This window comes from Lethenteron reissneri, chromosome 27 (genome assembly GCF_015708825.2).
Source record: "Lethenteron reissneri isolate LAM-NWPU_2019-01 chromosome 27, ASM1570882v1, whole genome shotgun sequence".
Classification (NCBI taxonomy): domain Eukaryota; kingdom Metazoa; phylum Chordata; class Hyperoartia; order Petromyzontiformes; family Petromyzontidae; genus Lethenteron; species Lethenteron reissneri.
This window is the reverse complement of record NC_083805.1, coordinates 14049131-14064211: the sequence shown is the minus strand read 5'-3', so window position 1 is coordinate 14064211 and position 15081 is coordinate 14049131. Positions and strand designations below refer to the sequence as shown.

The following is a 15081-nucleotide window of genomic DNA, read 5'->3' as shown; positions in this document are numbered from 1 at the left end:
TCACAAAAGGAAACCTTGCTTCATTCTTCACCACCATCACCATTATCACCATCAACCGATTGGCACGGTTGGCTACGTACGGTGCGAAAGAAGTTCAACATACATACAGTGGAAGCCAGATTCCTTCCTGAAGGAGCAATGTGATTGTTCCACCACACGGCCGTAAGCAATGTGAGAGGCGCAGCGCTGCCGCCACGAAAGTAAAAGTGCCATGCCACAGATTGCATCCTCGAAGCTAGCGTCCAAAACGATGAAATGCCCCCCTCAGCAAATTTGCAATTTATTGAGGACAAACGTTCCCCCCTGCTTTTTTTTTGCGTATTACGCAAATGCAGCTGATTTTGTGTCAATCGGATGAAACCTTGTGCAGGCGGTTGGGGGTGAGTGTGTGTGTATTACATTATGCGTATGTGAGTTTGAGAGTGTACGTGTGTGTGTGATGGTACACAAGTGTGTGTGTTACATTACGCGTGTGTGAGTTTCAGTGTCCGTGTGTGTGTGAGGGTACACAATTGTGCGTGTGGGTGTTTGTTCAAGAGTTAATGTTTTCACGTGTTTCGAAGTGTGTGAGTGGGCAGCAGTGGCACAGTCGGTTAGCACATTGCAGTATGAACCCGGCAGACATCCGATTTAGGTTCCCTGCTTACAACCAATGACAATGACAGCGAGTATTTGAACATGTCCTTGGTCTCCCCTAGTCGACTCAGCCTTAAACGAGTACCTGGTGCACTGTGTAAACATCGCCACTATGGAGACAAAGGCGGCCGGGCGTGGTGCTGGCCACGCCCGGTGCTCGCTAACATCACTTGCCCCAAAAGTCTGTTACGGCTCTACGAGTGGGATCTTCGTTTTTGGTTTGTGGTGTGAACACTGCTTCACCAACTGTGCACCATGTGGACCCAGGTTCCAATCCCGTCCATGCCTGCACATCACCACCACCGCCACCACCACACGAGCACAGTTTACTAATCTCACAGTCCCCATCTCTCCTTTGGTGAAGCAGGCACCGAGCCTGCTCTCCCCTAGGGTGACTCAGCCTTAACGAGAACCTAAACGCAACACACGCTCGTCAAAAAAAAAACCCACCGCCCTAATAAGCAAAAAGATACGGAATATTCGACGTTTCGGGCGATGTTATGAGGGAGGACCATTCCCCCGAAACGTCTAATATTAGATATTTATTTTGTGTGTGTTGAGTTTGGGTACTTTGTGTGCTTGTGTAACCGCTGCCAACGCAGCAGCAGCATCAGAAATAAATGTTGAACTTAAATCCATTTCATCGCGCCAAACATCAGTCCTGGAGAGACAAAGGTGGTTGGGCATAAGCCTTTGCCACACCGTGTGTGTGTGTCTTTTTGACCTTAATAGCTGCTCGCTAACACCACTTGCTCCGTGGGTCGATGTGGGTGAAGATGACATATTTCTGTGTGTGAGAGCAGAGTGTGTGAGAGTGTGCGTGTGTGTGTGTGAGAGAGAGGGAGAGAGTGTATGTGTGAATGTGTCACATTTTTTTTCAGGATTTCATAATAAAAAATAAAAAATAAAAACCGAAAAATAATTAAACGGAAAGCTCATAAAATCATGAAAAGTGATAAAAACGTCAAAGCGTGAAAAACGCGCACGTGAGCTCATAAACTCACACACACACATCAACACGTACACTCATACATACACATATACACACCAACGCACTCATACAAAGACACTAACACACAAAAAAGACAAAGATCCCACCGTATGGACTGAACATACTTTTGGGGCAAGTGCTGTTAGCGAGCATCTATGAAAGCCGACACGGGACACACGAGGTGGTCGGTGTTAGCAGAACCAATAATCCTTGGCCACCTTGGTTTCCCCACTACTAATGTGTTACACACCGCACCAGGTACTAATTTGAGGCTGAGTCGACCTTGGGGAGGCCAAGAGACTGGGTTCAGACATTCAGCACTGTTACTGGTCGCGAGTGAGAATCGAACTCGGGTAGCCGGGTTCACAGCGGAGTGCAACGTTCACTGCTATGCCACTGCTCCTCAATATACACTCAGATATATACACAAAAAGACAAAGATCCCCCGTATAGCCTTAACAGACTGTTGGGGCAAGTGCTGTTAGCGAGCACCTATGAAGGCCGGAACGACACACGAGGGGGTGGGTGGCCAGCACCACGCCCGACCGCCTTTGTCTCCCCATGGGTTACACGTGTCACGTACGATCTTATTGCGAGGCAGCGCGTGTCTTTCTATCACGGACGGACAAAACAAATAACGGAACTGAGCACACGGAGACACTGACAGACGGACAGACTCCTCGCACGTGGAGACAGTGAGAGGCAGAGGAACAACAATGAGAGACGTGAAAGGACATAAGAGTGAGAGAGACACACACAAGGACAGTCACAGGGACCGGAATATGCACGTGGAAAGACAGACGCGGAGACAGACGCACAGACAGACAGAGACAGACACAACGTGGAAAGAGACGAGAGACAACACAGAGGTGACCGAACAAGAGACACGGCGGCAGTAGAAAGAGCTGGAAAGACACAGGAACAGAGTGGGGAGGACAGAAACACGTGGAAAGCCAGACACGGAGACAGACATGGAGACATCGGGACCAGACAGACACACACAGGCAAAGCGTGTCACTGATAGACAGGGCGGCGCTGCGACATACACAGAAGGAAAGTGACAAGGACACGGGGAGACGGACATACGAGAATACAAAAATCAAAACATACAAAAACAAAGATCGTTCTTGACCCATCACCTTACCACCCCTCTCTAACCGTGACGTGTCCTGCACAAGCCCCACTTAGCATATTCAAGTTTAAATGACGGCACTAGCCAGCATACGCTCTCAAATTCACGTCTTCCTCTGTCCGCATCGCGCGCTTTCAGATGCGATTCTGCGGCCGTCTGGAACGCTCTCTTCCTTCCGATATCCGGGAAACCACTGGGAACTAGGCACTTTTAAATCAAGACTGGAAACGAATTTCTTTCGAACCGACGTTTGCGTTTAGTTTGTTGCCCTTGGGTTGGCTACGTATGGCGCGAATGAAATTTACATGCGTCTCAGCGTCTCTCAGCCAATGTCATTTCAAGAGAGCACGCCATTAAAGCATGGCCTCTTTGCGCACTTTTTCAGACTTTTTGATCCGTTGTTTTCGTTCAGGGGCCGTTGTGTCTGTTTGCCCATAGTCACATAGTCACTTTAAGATGTTTTCTTGGTCATGTTTTTGTTTTTTACACGCAGTTATTTAACTCACTCTGTCTGTTGTTGTTGTTGTCGTATCCTCAAATCTTGTAACTCAATTTTAACCCACTTCCCAATGTGGCATCGACTGCAAACTTGGTATACTTAGGTCATACTGATGACAGCACTATATTCTATCATAAAAAATAAAAGAAAAAGTATTTTTAAACATTTTTTTTATATGTTATGTTTCGGCTTGGGTTTAATTGTCCACGCTCAACTCACGTTGGCTGTAAACCACCACGGCCCCCTTACGTTATGGCAAGCCTTGGGGCCACTTTCTGGAGTCGTGGAGTTCTGCCATTACTAGTAGGGTACATTTCATTAAAGCGTGTTTAAAAAAAAGTATTTTTAAATATTACTTATTGTTTGTTGCGGTTGCACCCGATTCAAGAGCCGAATGGCTCACAGGGCTCTACCAAATAAATAAAACTGAAACTGTCTGAACCATGCGTCACAGCAGGTGGTAGCGCACTCATACGTGCTTTTCTTCAGGCACGTATAGGCACACTGCTTTTCACGATCAGATTCTCAAAAACAACAAGCATTCGCGGTTATTTTTCTCAATCCACAAACGAGGAAGCACAATTCTCCTCCGTCCTGCGGCTGATGCAGAGCAACAGCTATCATCTTGCACTGGGGGTGGTTGAGCCGGGTAATTGCGCCGGGAGTAGCCGAGTGCGTCGCTGTGATAACGCCTCCTTCTCCTTCTGCGTTATTTGTGAATCGGCCATTGGGGTCGTTATGGTGTTCCAACGATTCTGTTCTGGGTGATCACAGTCGCATCCTGCCCGAGAATTATCGATTGAGATATCCACACGCGGAGCAATTGAAGCACGTTGGCCCGACTCCCTCCTCCTGGCTTCAACAACCCCGCACTGATTCGCGTGGTGAAGTATGGTCAAACAAAGCCCCCTCCACCATTCTATGTCCCAACACAACGTGGGTAGAGAGGCCTTCGTGACAAAGGGCTTGCACAACCACGTGTGAGTATAAAACAATGCGCATACTACCATCTGTGACTGAGTATGCGAGTCCATACAATCTTTGTCAAACTGCCTATATGTACATGTGTATAAATCCTGTGCCACGAAACATGAATACATTCCTGCGGAGGGAGCTGGTAGGAACGTTGGGTTGCTGGGTCAATGGCCAGGGTCAACGGCGACGTGGTGTATTTCGCAAATATGCCCGACTGTGAGGGCGGGCACAAGCCGGCGTGAGTAGGTTAAACGTTGAGTTTTATAAGGGCACCACGGGGTGACCAGCCCCTCCCCACCCAGCCCCTCCCCACTCAGTCCCTCCCCACCCTCCCCACCCAGCCCCTCCCCACCCTCCCCTCCCCACCCAGCCCTCCCCACCCTCCCCTCCCCACCCAGCCCATCCCTGCACGACGGACACAATAGTCCCCTGTGGGCTGGTGTAACCAGGAGCTTCCTACCAGTAATAAACGCGCGTACAGGTGTTTGTGGCTATGAGTGGGGAGCGGTGGCGCAGTGGTTAGCGCACTACGCTACAAACCCGGCATGACAGAAGTTCATTTCCCTCCCCTCAAAACCTGGCGAGACACAAGTTCGATTCCCGTGCCGGCACCTTAATAGGTGCTCGCAAACTGGCACTTGTCCCAACAACACTACGTACATTAAAGGCCACGCATGCATCACACGTGTGATGCACGCACGCGTATGCAAAGACACACGTGCACTCGATGTAAGTGCACGTATACGAGTGTGTGAGAGCATGCATGTTGCATGTTGTGGGGAGCGGTTCGTAACGGCCACCAACACCCAGTGACGATTATCTAAACCGGTCCTGGGCCTCCCCTGGGCCTCCCCTAGGTCGACTCAGCCTCAAACGAGTACCTGGTGCGAGATTGGCTACCCACCCCCTCGTGTGCCGTGCCGGCCTTCATAGGTGCTCGCTAACAGCACTTGCCCCAACAGTGTGCCAAGGCTATACGGGGGATCTTTGTATGTGTTGCATGTATATAGAGCGGTGGTGGTGGGGGGGAGTCATTAATTAGTAATGGCAGCGAGCGGGACAACAATAACAGAGGTGCTCTCCCGTCGCCGTGGCAACTCCGCCGTGTGCGCCTTTTAAACAATGACGGGCGCCGCCTGCACCCCCAGCCCCCCCTTGTCCTTTCTCTCTCCCCTTAAAGGGGGGGTGAGGGGGGGGTAGGGGGGGCGAGGGGGCGAGGGGGTAGGGGGGGCGAGGGGGAGCGAGGGGGGGCGAGGGAGGACGAGGGGGGGCAGGGGGGGTAGGGGGGGCAGGGGGGGTAGGGGGGGCGAGGGGGGCAGGGGGGGCAGGAGGGGTAGGGGGGGGCGAGGGGGGCAGGGGGGGCAGGAGGGGTAGGGGGGGGCGAGGGGGGTAGGGGGGGGCGAGGGGGGTAGGGGGGGGGGCGAGGGGGGTAGGGGGGGGGGGGCGAGGGGGGTAGGGGGGGGCGAGCGAGGGGGGGGGCGAGGGGGGCGAGGGGTGTAGGGGGGGCGAGGGGGGGGGCAGGGGGGGCGAGGGGGGTAGGGGAGGGCGAGGGGGGATATGGGGGCGAGGGGGGGTAGGGGGGGCGAGGGGGGGTAGGGGAAGTGAAAACGATTCACAAATCCGCGACCGCGTGTCGGGGAGACCCTCCACCACCCGTCCGTGAGTGGGGTGGGTGAGTTGGGCAGCGTGGGGGGTCGGGGGGGGGTAGCAACGAATACCGCTCTCGTCAAAACCGCAGGGCTCAACGATTTGGGGAAAATATCTAATTGCGACTTTTCTGACAGATATTGCGATTTCATTTGCGACTAAAAAAATGTTACGTCAAGTTTCAGTTCAATACTTACTAAAACATGTGATGGAGCATTACCACATGATGAGAACTTAAATATATTATTTGCTTCCAACATGAATTTAATAAAAAAAAATGTAATTGAAATAGAACAATCAAACATAGAACAATGGTTAAGTTAAATAAAGTTATTATAATTTAAAAATAAACAATTCCAATAAGAAAGTAAGAGGACTTTTCAAATCGCAAAAAAAAATATCGCAGCCTTTGCGATTTGCTCATCGCATTGTTTCAAATTGCGATTTCGATTTGAAATCGATTAATCGTTCAGCCCCAGACTCGGCTCTGTCTGACCGCCCCCACCCGCCGTTCCCAACAACAACAACAAACAACAACAACACCCCACAATAATATTTGTATACGCTATTCCTATTCAAGAGGCACTGCTCTACGCTCTTTTTTATTTGTATATCCTTTGTTAAATGCCTTGTTTGCTCTCGATTGAAGGAAAAAAATCTGTTTACTTCGTCTTCAAAAGTCCGTGTGTACTGGCGTTAGAAAGTCCGCGTGTACTGGCGTTAGAAAGTCCGCATGTACTGGCGTTAGAAAGTCCGTGTGTACTGGCGTTAGAAAGTCCGTGTCTACTGGCGTTAGAAAGTCAGCATGTAGTGGCGTTAGAAAGTCCGTGTGTAGTGGCGTTAGAAAATTCGTGTGTAGTGGCGTTAGAAAGTCCGCATGTACTGTCGTTAGAAAGTCCGTGTCTACTGGCGTTAGAAAGTCAGCATGTAGTGGCGTTAGAAAGTCCGTGTGTAGTGGCGTTAGAAAGTTCGTGTGTACTGGCGTTAGAAAGTCCGCATGTACTGGTGTTAGAAAGTCCGTGTGTACTGGCGTTAGAAAGTCCGTGTCTACTGGCGTTAGAAAGTCAGCATGTAGTGGCGTTAGAAAGTCCGTATGTAGTGGCGTTAGAAAGTTCGTGTGTAGTGGCGTTAGAAAGTCCGCATGTACTGTCGTTAGAAAGTCCGTGTCTACTGGCGTTAGAAAGTCAGCATGTAGTGGCGTTAGAAAGTCCGTGTGTAGTGGCGTTAGAAAGTTCGTGTGTACTGGCGTTAGAAAGTCCGCATGTACTGGCGTTAGAAAGTCCGTGTGCACTGGCGTTAGAAAGTCTGTGTCTACTGGCGTTAGAAAGTCAGCATGTAGTGGCGTTAGAAAGTCCGTGTGTAGTGGCGTTAGAAAGTTCGTGTGTAGTGGCGTTAGAAAGTCCGTGTGTGGTGGCGTTAGAAAGTCTGTGTGTAGTGGCGTTAGAAAGTCCGCGTGTAGTGGCGTTAGAAAGTTCGTGTGTACTGGCGTTAGAAAGTCCGCATGTACTGGCGTTAGAAAGTCCGTGTCTACTGGCGTTAGAAAGTCAGCATGTAGTGGCGTTAGAAAGTCCGTGTGTAGTGGCGTTAGAAAGTTCGTGTGTAGTGGCGTTAGAAAGTCCGTGTGTGGTGGCGTTAGAAAGTCTGTGTGTAGTGGCGTTAGAAAGTCCGTGTCTACTGGCGTTAGAAAGTCAGCATGTAGTGGCGTTAGAAAGTCCGCGTGCACTGGCGTTAGAAAGTCTGTGTTTAGTGGCGTTAGAAAGTCTGTGTGTACTGGCGTTAGAAAGTCCGTGTGTACTGGCGTTAGAAAGTCCGTGTCTACTGGCGTTAGAAAGTCAGCATGTAGTGGCGTTAGAAAGTCCGCGTGCACTGGCGTTAGAAAGTCTGTGTTTAGTGGCGTTAGAAAGTCTGTGTGTACTGGCGTTAGAAAGTCTGTGTGTACTGGCGTTAGAAAGTCCGTGTGTAGTGGCGTTAGAAAGTCCGTGTGTAGTGGCGTTAGAAAGTCTGTGTGTACTGGCGTTAGAAAGTCCGTGTGTAGTGGCGTTAGAAAGTTCGTGTGTAGTGGCGTTAGAAAGTCTGTGTGTAGTGGCGTTAGAAAGTCTGTGTGTAGTGGCGTTAGAAAGTCTGTGTGTAGTGGCGTTAGAAAGTCTGTGTGTACTGGCGTTAGAAAGTCCGCATGTACTGGCGTTAGAAAGTCCGTGTGTACTGGCGTTAGAAAGTTCGCGTGTAGTGGCGTTAGAAAGTCCGTGTGTAGTGGCGTTAGAAAGTCCGTGTGCACTGGCGTTAGAAAGTCCGTGTCTACTGGCGTTAGAAAGTCCGTGTGTAGTGGCGTTAGAAAGTCCGTGTGTAGTGGCGTTAGAAAGTCTGTGTGTAGTGGCGTTAGAAAGTCTGTGTGTACTGGCGTTAGAAAGTCCATATGTACTGGCGTTAGAAAGTCTGTGTGTACTGGCGTTAGAAAGTCCGTGTGTAGTGGCGTTAGGAAGTCCGTGTGTAGTGGCGTTAGAAAGTCTGTGTGCACTGGCGTTAGAAAGTCCGTGTCTACTGGCGTTAGAAAGTCCGTGTGTAGTGGCGTTAGAAAGTCTGTGTGTAGTGGCGTTAGAAAGTCCGTGTGTAGTGGCGTTAGAAAGTCCGTGCTACTGGCGTTAGAATGTCCGCGTGTAGTGGCGTTAGAAAGTCTGTGTGTACTGGCGTTAGAAAGTCCGTGTGTAGTGGCGTTAGAAAGTTCGTGTGTACTGGCGTTAGAAAGTCCGTGTGTAGTGGCGTTAGAAAGTTCGTGTGTACTGGCGTTAGAAAGTCCGTGTGTACTGGCGTTAGAAAGTCCGTGCTACTGGCGTTAGAATGTCCGCGTGTAGTGGCGTTAGAAAGTCTGTGTGTACTGGCGTTAGAAAGTCCGTGTGTAGTGGCGTTAGAAAGTTCGTGTGTACTGGCGTTAGAAAGTCCGTGTGTAGTGGCGTTAGAAAGTTCGTGTGTACTGGCGTTAGAAAGTCCGTGTGTACTGGCGTTAGAAAGTCCGTGTGTAGTGGCGTTAGAAAGTCTGTGTGTAGTGGCGTTAGAAAGTCTGTGTGTACTGGCGTTAGAAAGTCCGTGTGCACTGGCGTTAGAAAGTCTGTGTGTACTGGCGTTAGAAAGTTCGTGTGTAGTGGCGTTAGAAAGTCCGTGTGTAGTGGCGTTAGAAAGTCCGTGTGTAGTGGCGTTAGAAAGTCTGTATGTACTGGCGTTAGAAAGTCCGTGTGTAGTGGCGTTAGAAAGTTCGTGTGTAGTGGCGTTAGAAAGTCCGTGTGTAGTGGCGTTAGAAACTCCGTGTTCTGGCGCTATCTAATAACGCACACCTGTACGAACTGTTCGTCTAGTTAAATAAGCTCTGCGGACTCTTTCCTCTCCGCTCAACGAGACGGGTAACACAATCAACTACAGAGGCTCTGCATGCACCCTCCATGTGCTCCCTGCGTCCTCACTCCGTCATTACAATTTGTCTTAAAGACCCTCTCGTTAAATAGGTTCTAGGGTGCTCTTTCAACTAAAGAGGTCGTTGGCTCCTTCTGTACGCTTATTGAGACGCCTCGTGAACTCTGACCCATTAAATAGGCTCTGTAAAACCTTATATCAATTCAAAAGGCTGCGTGGACTGTACTACTGAGACATTAAAAAGCCCACCTATACACTCCAGTCACTTACACTGGTCAACACACTTTTTCTGGCATAAGGTATTCCAACAGTTTTAAGGTAATTTTGGGGTGCTGATTCCAAATCTGGCATCAGTTTCTGTCTATCACATCAGGTTTTTTAGATATCAAATATTGCATTTTCAACAAAAACTGCAGAAGAAAAATATTAAATAAATGTGGATATCTACATAAAATTATATTATAAACACACTATCCTAAAAATTCAGCACCATATTTTAACACTAAAGCAGTCACTGACTCGCAACAACTTGCAATCATAAGTGACAGAGTTAATTTCGGGTAAAATCAATGAAAATGGGGTATACCGATAGCATAAAAATGAGATGTGATAGAGCAAATCTGAGATCAGATTTGGAATCAGCACCCTGAAATTAGTCTAAAACAGCTGCAAAAGTCCAGGCCAGTATTTTTTTTTGTTGACCAGTGTTATTAAAGATGCCACACGCTCTTCGTCATGCGTTTGTATACTGCATTAAAGTGGATCCCCAGCGTCCCCTTCAACAAACGAGGTTCTGCATCCTCTCACTGTTGCACGCTACTCTCATGCAGAGGCTGTGCGTTATATGTTAAAGAGGTTCTGTTTTGTTAAAGAGGCGGAATCTTGTACTTGCATTGCTAAATTAATTAGAAGAAACGCCGCATACACTCTCTTCTCTCAACCACATCATGTGAATGAATGCCCCGTGTCTACCTGCAGACGGCTCTAAAGCCAATCCCTGTGTGTGCCACACAGCATTCACACAACGGGATCTTGTAAAGTGTTTATTTGGTGACCGGGCCCGTCAATCCGCCGCTACACTTGAGAACCCGGTTTAATCGCAGATGCCGAGAAACCCAGATTCGAGTCTATGACGGGGCCATTATGGAGCCATCCAAAGAGAGCCATGGGGAGAGACACCCTCGGTGCCCTGGGGCTTGACAAACCCAAAGCTCTCAGGAAATGCAGCATCAGTCTCTGATCTGGCCATTGTGAAACCCACACCATTGAAAAAAAAACTGTGCAACAGGCGGAATTTGGTTAAAAAGCTACACGCCACCACCACCACGACGACGAGGCAGGCGTGTGTACACTGCAGCACACACGGGTGTGTTGAGGGCCGGGAAGGGGAGGAGGGGCAGAGAAAGATGAAATAGGATCGGTGGATTTGACTGTGGTAGTGGAAAAAAAAACCGCCCCGGTGAGGTCTGATCACGATCCAGCGCTTTGGAGGAGGGTCATGGTTGGCGGATCACACAACGAACCTCGACCCTGCTGGACTGTCAGGTTGCCAGCGTACGGGGCAGTATGACAAGTAGGTTACGTGACCGAATCGGCGTGGACTTTTGAGTGCTATTCCCGTGTTTGAGGTTTTGGCCAAGCCTACAGATCCACGACCCTCCTGAAGCAAGCGTCTTGAGACTCGGCGTTCACTGGGCGTGTACAGGAATATAGGTTCACACTCGACATGACACTTTACGATATGGCACAGGGAAATATACCACAATGATGCATTCGTAATTCAAATTTCTACTCTTTGTCACGAAAAAAAGACTTCAAAGCCTCACTGAGTCCTCCCAAGATTCCTTTTCAGGAGGGTCCTGCTTGAGATGTTTAGCCGGTTTCTTTTGTGATTGACGTTATAGCCTACTTGCTGTACTTACGTAATCCAGCAACCCTACATTGTGAAGTCGTAGGCTGCATATCAACTTCATCATCATGAACCACCATCATTAATCATCATTACCAATAAACATCAATCACCATCATTAATCATTAATAATCATCATCCATCAACATAATCAATTCACCTGCATTAATCATGAATAATCATCATCCATCAACATCATCAATTATCATCATTAATCATAAATAATCATGTTATCATCAGTCATCATTAATCATTATCAATAAACATCAATCACCATCAATAATCATTAATAATAATGTCATCAATCATCACCATCATTACTCATAATTAATTAGCAATAAACATAAATCAACATAATTGATTATGATTAATGATGATTAATAATCAATCATCACAATGAACCACCATCACTAATCTTCAATAATCCTCATCAATCAACATCATCATCAATCAACACCATCAATCATAATCATCAATCATAATCATCATCAATACCCAACATCATCATTATCACTCCCCCCCCCCCCCCCCCCCCCATAGAATAAACAAGAAAAAACACTTAGTGTGGGAAAATGATTGTCCGGTGATAAGACCGATCCTCGCCAGAGGAATGAAGACATTTCCACCGCTAACGCAGAACCGGCAGCAGAAAGAGACACAGAGAGATCAGCACCGCCCAAAGATCCTTTGAACATTTGTGGGACCGAGACCTCTTTTTTTTTAAAATATGAACATAAAGTGGCGCTGTCGATGACAATCACGATGGTGGCGATGACGCCGGTGATACATTTTCACGATTTGCACGATGATTGCAACCCCCTGCGTGACTCACGAAGGTGAAGATTCTTTTTTGCTGTTGCTCTATGGCTGACGCTATTGTTCATCACCATCAAATCCGTGTCTCCCCACCGCCTCCGTGTTCCGTGCGCTGTCTCGCCCAGCTCTCCATAACGCGTTTCCGTGACAACGAAAGGTAAACTCACACCCTAACAACGACTCAAACCAGAAATTCTAGATTCAAACACAAACACGCACATTTTAGGCATTTAAATATTTATGTACACACACACACGCGCGCGCGCGCGCACGCAATTATATGAGAGAATTGTAGAAATGTAATGCGGCTTTTTAAATAATTCATGGGGCGTGTGTGTGTGTGTTTGTGCAAATGTACACTCGAATTCGCACAAACGCACGCACGCACACGCGCACACAGATGACACACACGCACTTAACCTTACAGGACTGTCAGGGCAAGTGTTGTTAGCGAGCACCTATTAAGGTCGACACAGTGGCGTATACTTTAAGTGGTGATGGAGATTTGCACAAAGACCACGAGAAAGATCCCCCGTGTAGCCTCAACAGACTTTTGGGGGCAAGTGCTGTTTGCGAGCACCTATAAAGGCCAGCACCGGCACACGAGGGGGTTGGTGGCCAGCACCACGCCCGGCCGCCTTTGACTCCCCAGTAGTGATATTTACACACCACACCAGGTACTCAATTGAGACCGAGTCGACCTAGAGGAGGCCCAGGACCGATGCTGATAATCGTCACTGGTATTTACCATGAATGGGAATTTTATTTTTGTTTTACTTTTATTAATTTAAAAAAAAATTTACCTACGTGACTTTACCGAAAAAACCTAAGAATATGAATCCTTGCAGTCCCGAAAGCTTCAAATCTAGAATTGTACTCGGGTCAACCAGCTCGTAGCCCAGTGTGCTAACCACCGCGCCACTGCTCCCACAACAAGACGAAGATCTCCCGTATAGCCGTCATATACTTTTGTGGGCAAGTCCTGTTACCGAGCACATACGAAGGCCGACACAGACACACATATGCAACCCACCCCTGTGACTATCCCAAGGCAGAGTAAACCTTGAGGAGGCCCTGGGCTGGCAAATGAGTTCGCGACTTGCCACGGGATGTTGCTGCACATCCTGGTCAAGAATCAAACCATGGCCACGGCCATTGCGGCCCTGTGTTTAAACCACTACGCTTACACTCCCGTCGCACACACGAGCACGTGTGGAGTCGTTGGATCACACCGAGATGGAGAAGCCATTGTGACCCGTCACATTCACACTGCCTACACAGCAAGGAGGCGGTGCCTGTGGGAGGCAGTACAGCAAGTTGGTTACTACTTTTTTCCCGACAAGGGCTACCCCCTTGCAATGAAGTCCTTGAATTATCTCCCCGGGTACGTGTGGATTTTCTCCTTCGGTATCCTCTCAGAACGCAACAACAACAAACACCGCACAAAAAATCCGAGAGAGAAATTTGGATGAATGTCTCCAGCACCAAAACCGTCCTGACAAAGAGCCTCGGAACAATCAGTGAGGCTTTGCCAGATAAATATCGCATCAATTGTCTTATATATGTTCTAGCAAGAAACCTGTCCTGGAATTTCAAACAGAAGTTTTCTCCAATGGACACAAAATAGTTTGTGAATGAAAAAAAACCAAGTCCGGGTCTCGCTCAAACAACGTGCAGTGCTGTGGGTGGGGGGGGGGGGCACAAGAAAACACTAGGACACTAGTAACTTTTTTTTTAAACTAAAACTAATATTTTTTACTAAGTTAGTCCCACTGAACTATATAGCTATTTTTTCAAAAGCGACCTGGCCACATATGACAGCTCAATGAAGTTGCTTAGCATGTAGAAATTTATAGCAGCCAAAATAGCCTAAACGCGTAATGTTGAGCCTCAATGTGGCGGGCAAAACCGGAGGACCCGGAGAAAAATCCACGTGACCACAGGGGGAGAGAGCATGCAAACTCCAATTATACAGCAGGCGTCAGGGTCGGGATCGAACCCATAACCTCCTGTATATCAGGCGAGGCAGTTAACATCTCGCCACCGCGACAAGAACCTGTTGCTGTCATCTTAAAAGTTGGTGCACTCCATGCGACTCCCATAGAAGAAACGTCACCCGCACGCAAGCTGAAGGTTGCCCGACAATTTCCACCTTTCGAGCATTCAACAAGACCACGTCTGGGTCATCATTTGGTCGTTTTTGTAGACGCTTGCACACAAAGCGACACTTTAGAAATGTATATCATCATCATCATCATGCCAGCTGATTAGGTCCCCATTTCTAGCATAGAGGTGTTTTGGGTTCGATCGCGTAAATATATAAATGTGTCGTTAAAGCCCGCCACCACCCGACACAGCCAACTCGTAAGGGTTGTCACGTAAACAGAATGTGCCAAATCGTCACTAGTACAGCACTAACCGGTGTGTTGGAGAGCCAAGCCACAACAATTTACAAACTGAACACGACGTTTCGCCAGTAATTACAACCAGCTTCATCAGGCGACAGCCAGATTTGTATCTGTTGTGGCTTGGCTCTCCAACACACCGGTGTGCTGTACTAGTGACGAATTAGCACGTTCTGTTTACGTGACAACCCTTACTAGTAGGCTGTGTCGGGTGGTGGCGGGTTTTAACGACACATTTATATATTTACGCGATCTAACCCAAAAAAACTCTATTATGGATGACATTGTTCGCGAAAGCCTACGTGTTAAACTTCCCATTTTCTGGTTAAAGGATATAAATCGATTAAAACACGCATTTCCCCCACTGCCAAAGTGGTCTCACGTGAGGTTAACCTCTGACCTATTACAGAGTGTACGTTTTTTATGTTTTCTGTGTATGTGTGTTCATGTGAGGTACTGTATAATGATGCGGGTTTACATTAGTGCGTATGTTTATGAATGTGAAGGAATATGATTGTGTAAGGATGTTTGTAAATATACATATGTAGTAGTGTGCAGGTGTACATATAGGAGTGTATAAATTCGTGTATGTAGAGCTATAAGCTTGTTTATGAAGGCATATCAGTTGGTTGAGTGTCTTTCTCCATCACCATGTCTATTTGAGTGTGT

General features: G+C 48.0%; 1 protein-coding gene across 1 annotated transcript in view; it reads right to left on the bottom strand.

The window, feature by feature from the left end:
* The window catches only part of CASZ1 (castor zinc finger 1), a 135145-nt gene that overhangs the window by 109548 nt on the left and 10516 nt on the right, over positions 1 to 15081 (bottom strand). The window lies entirely within an intron of this gene.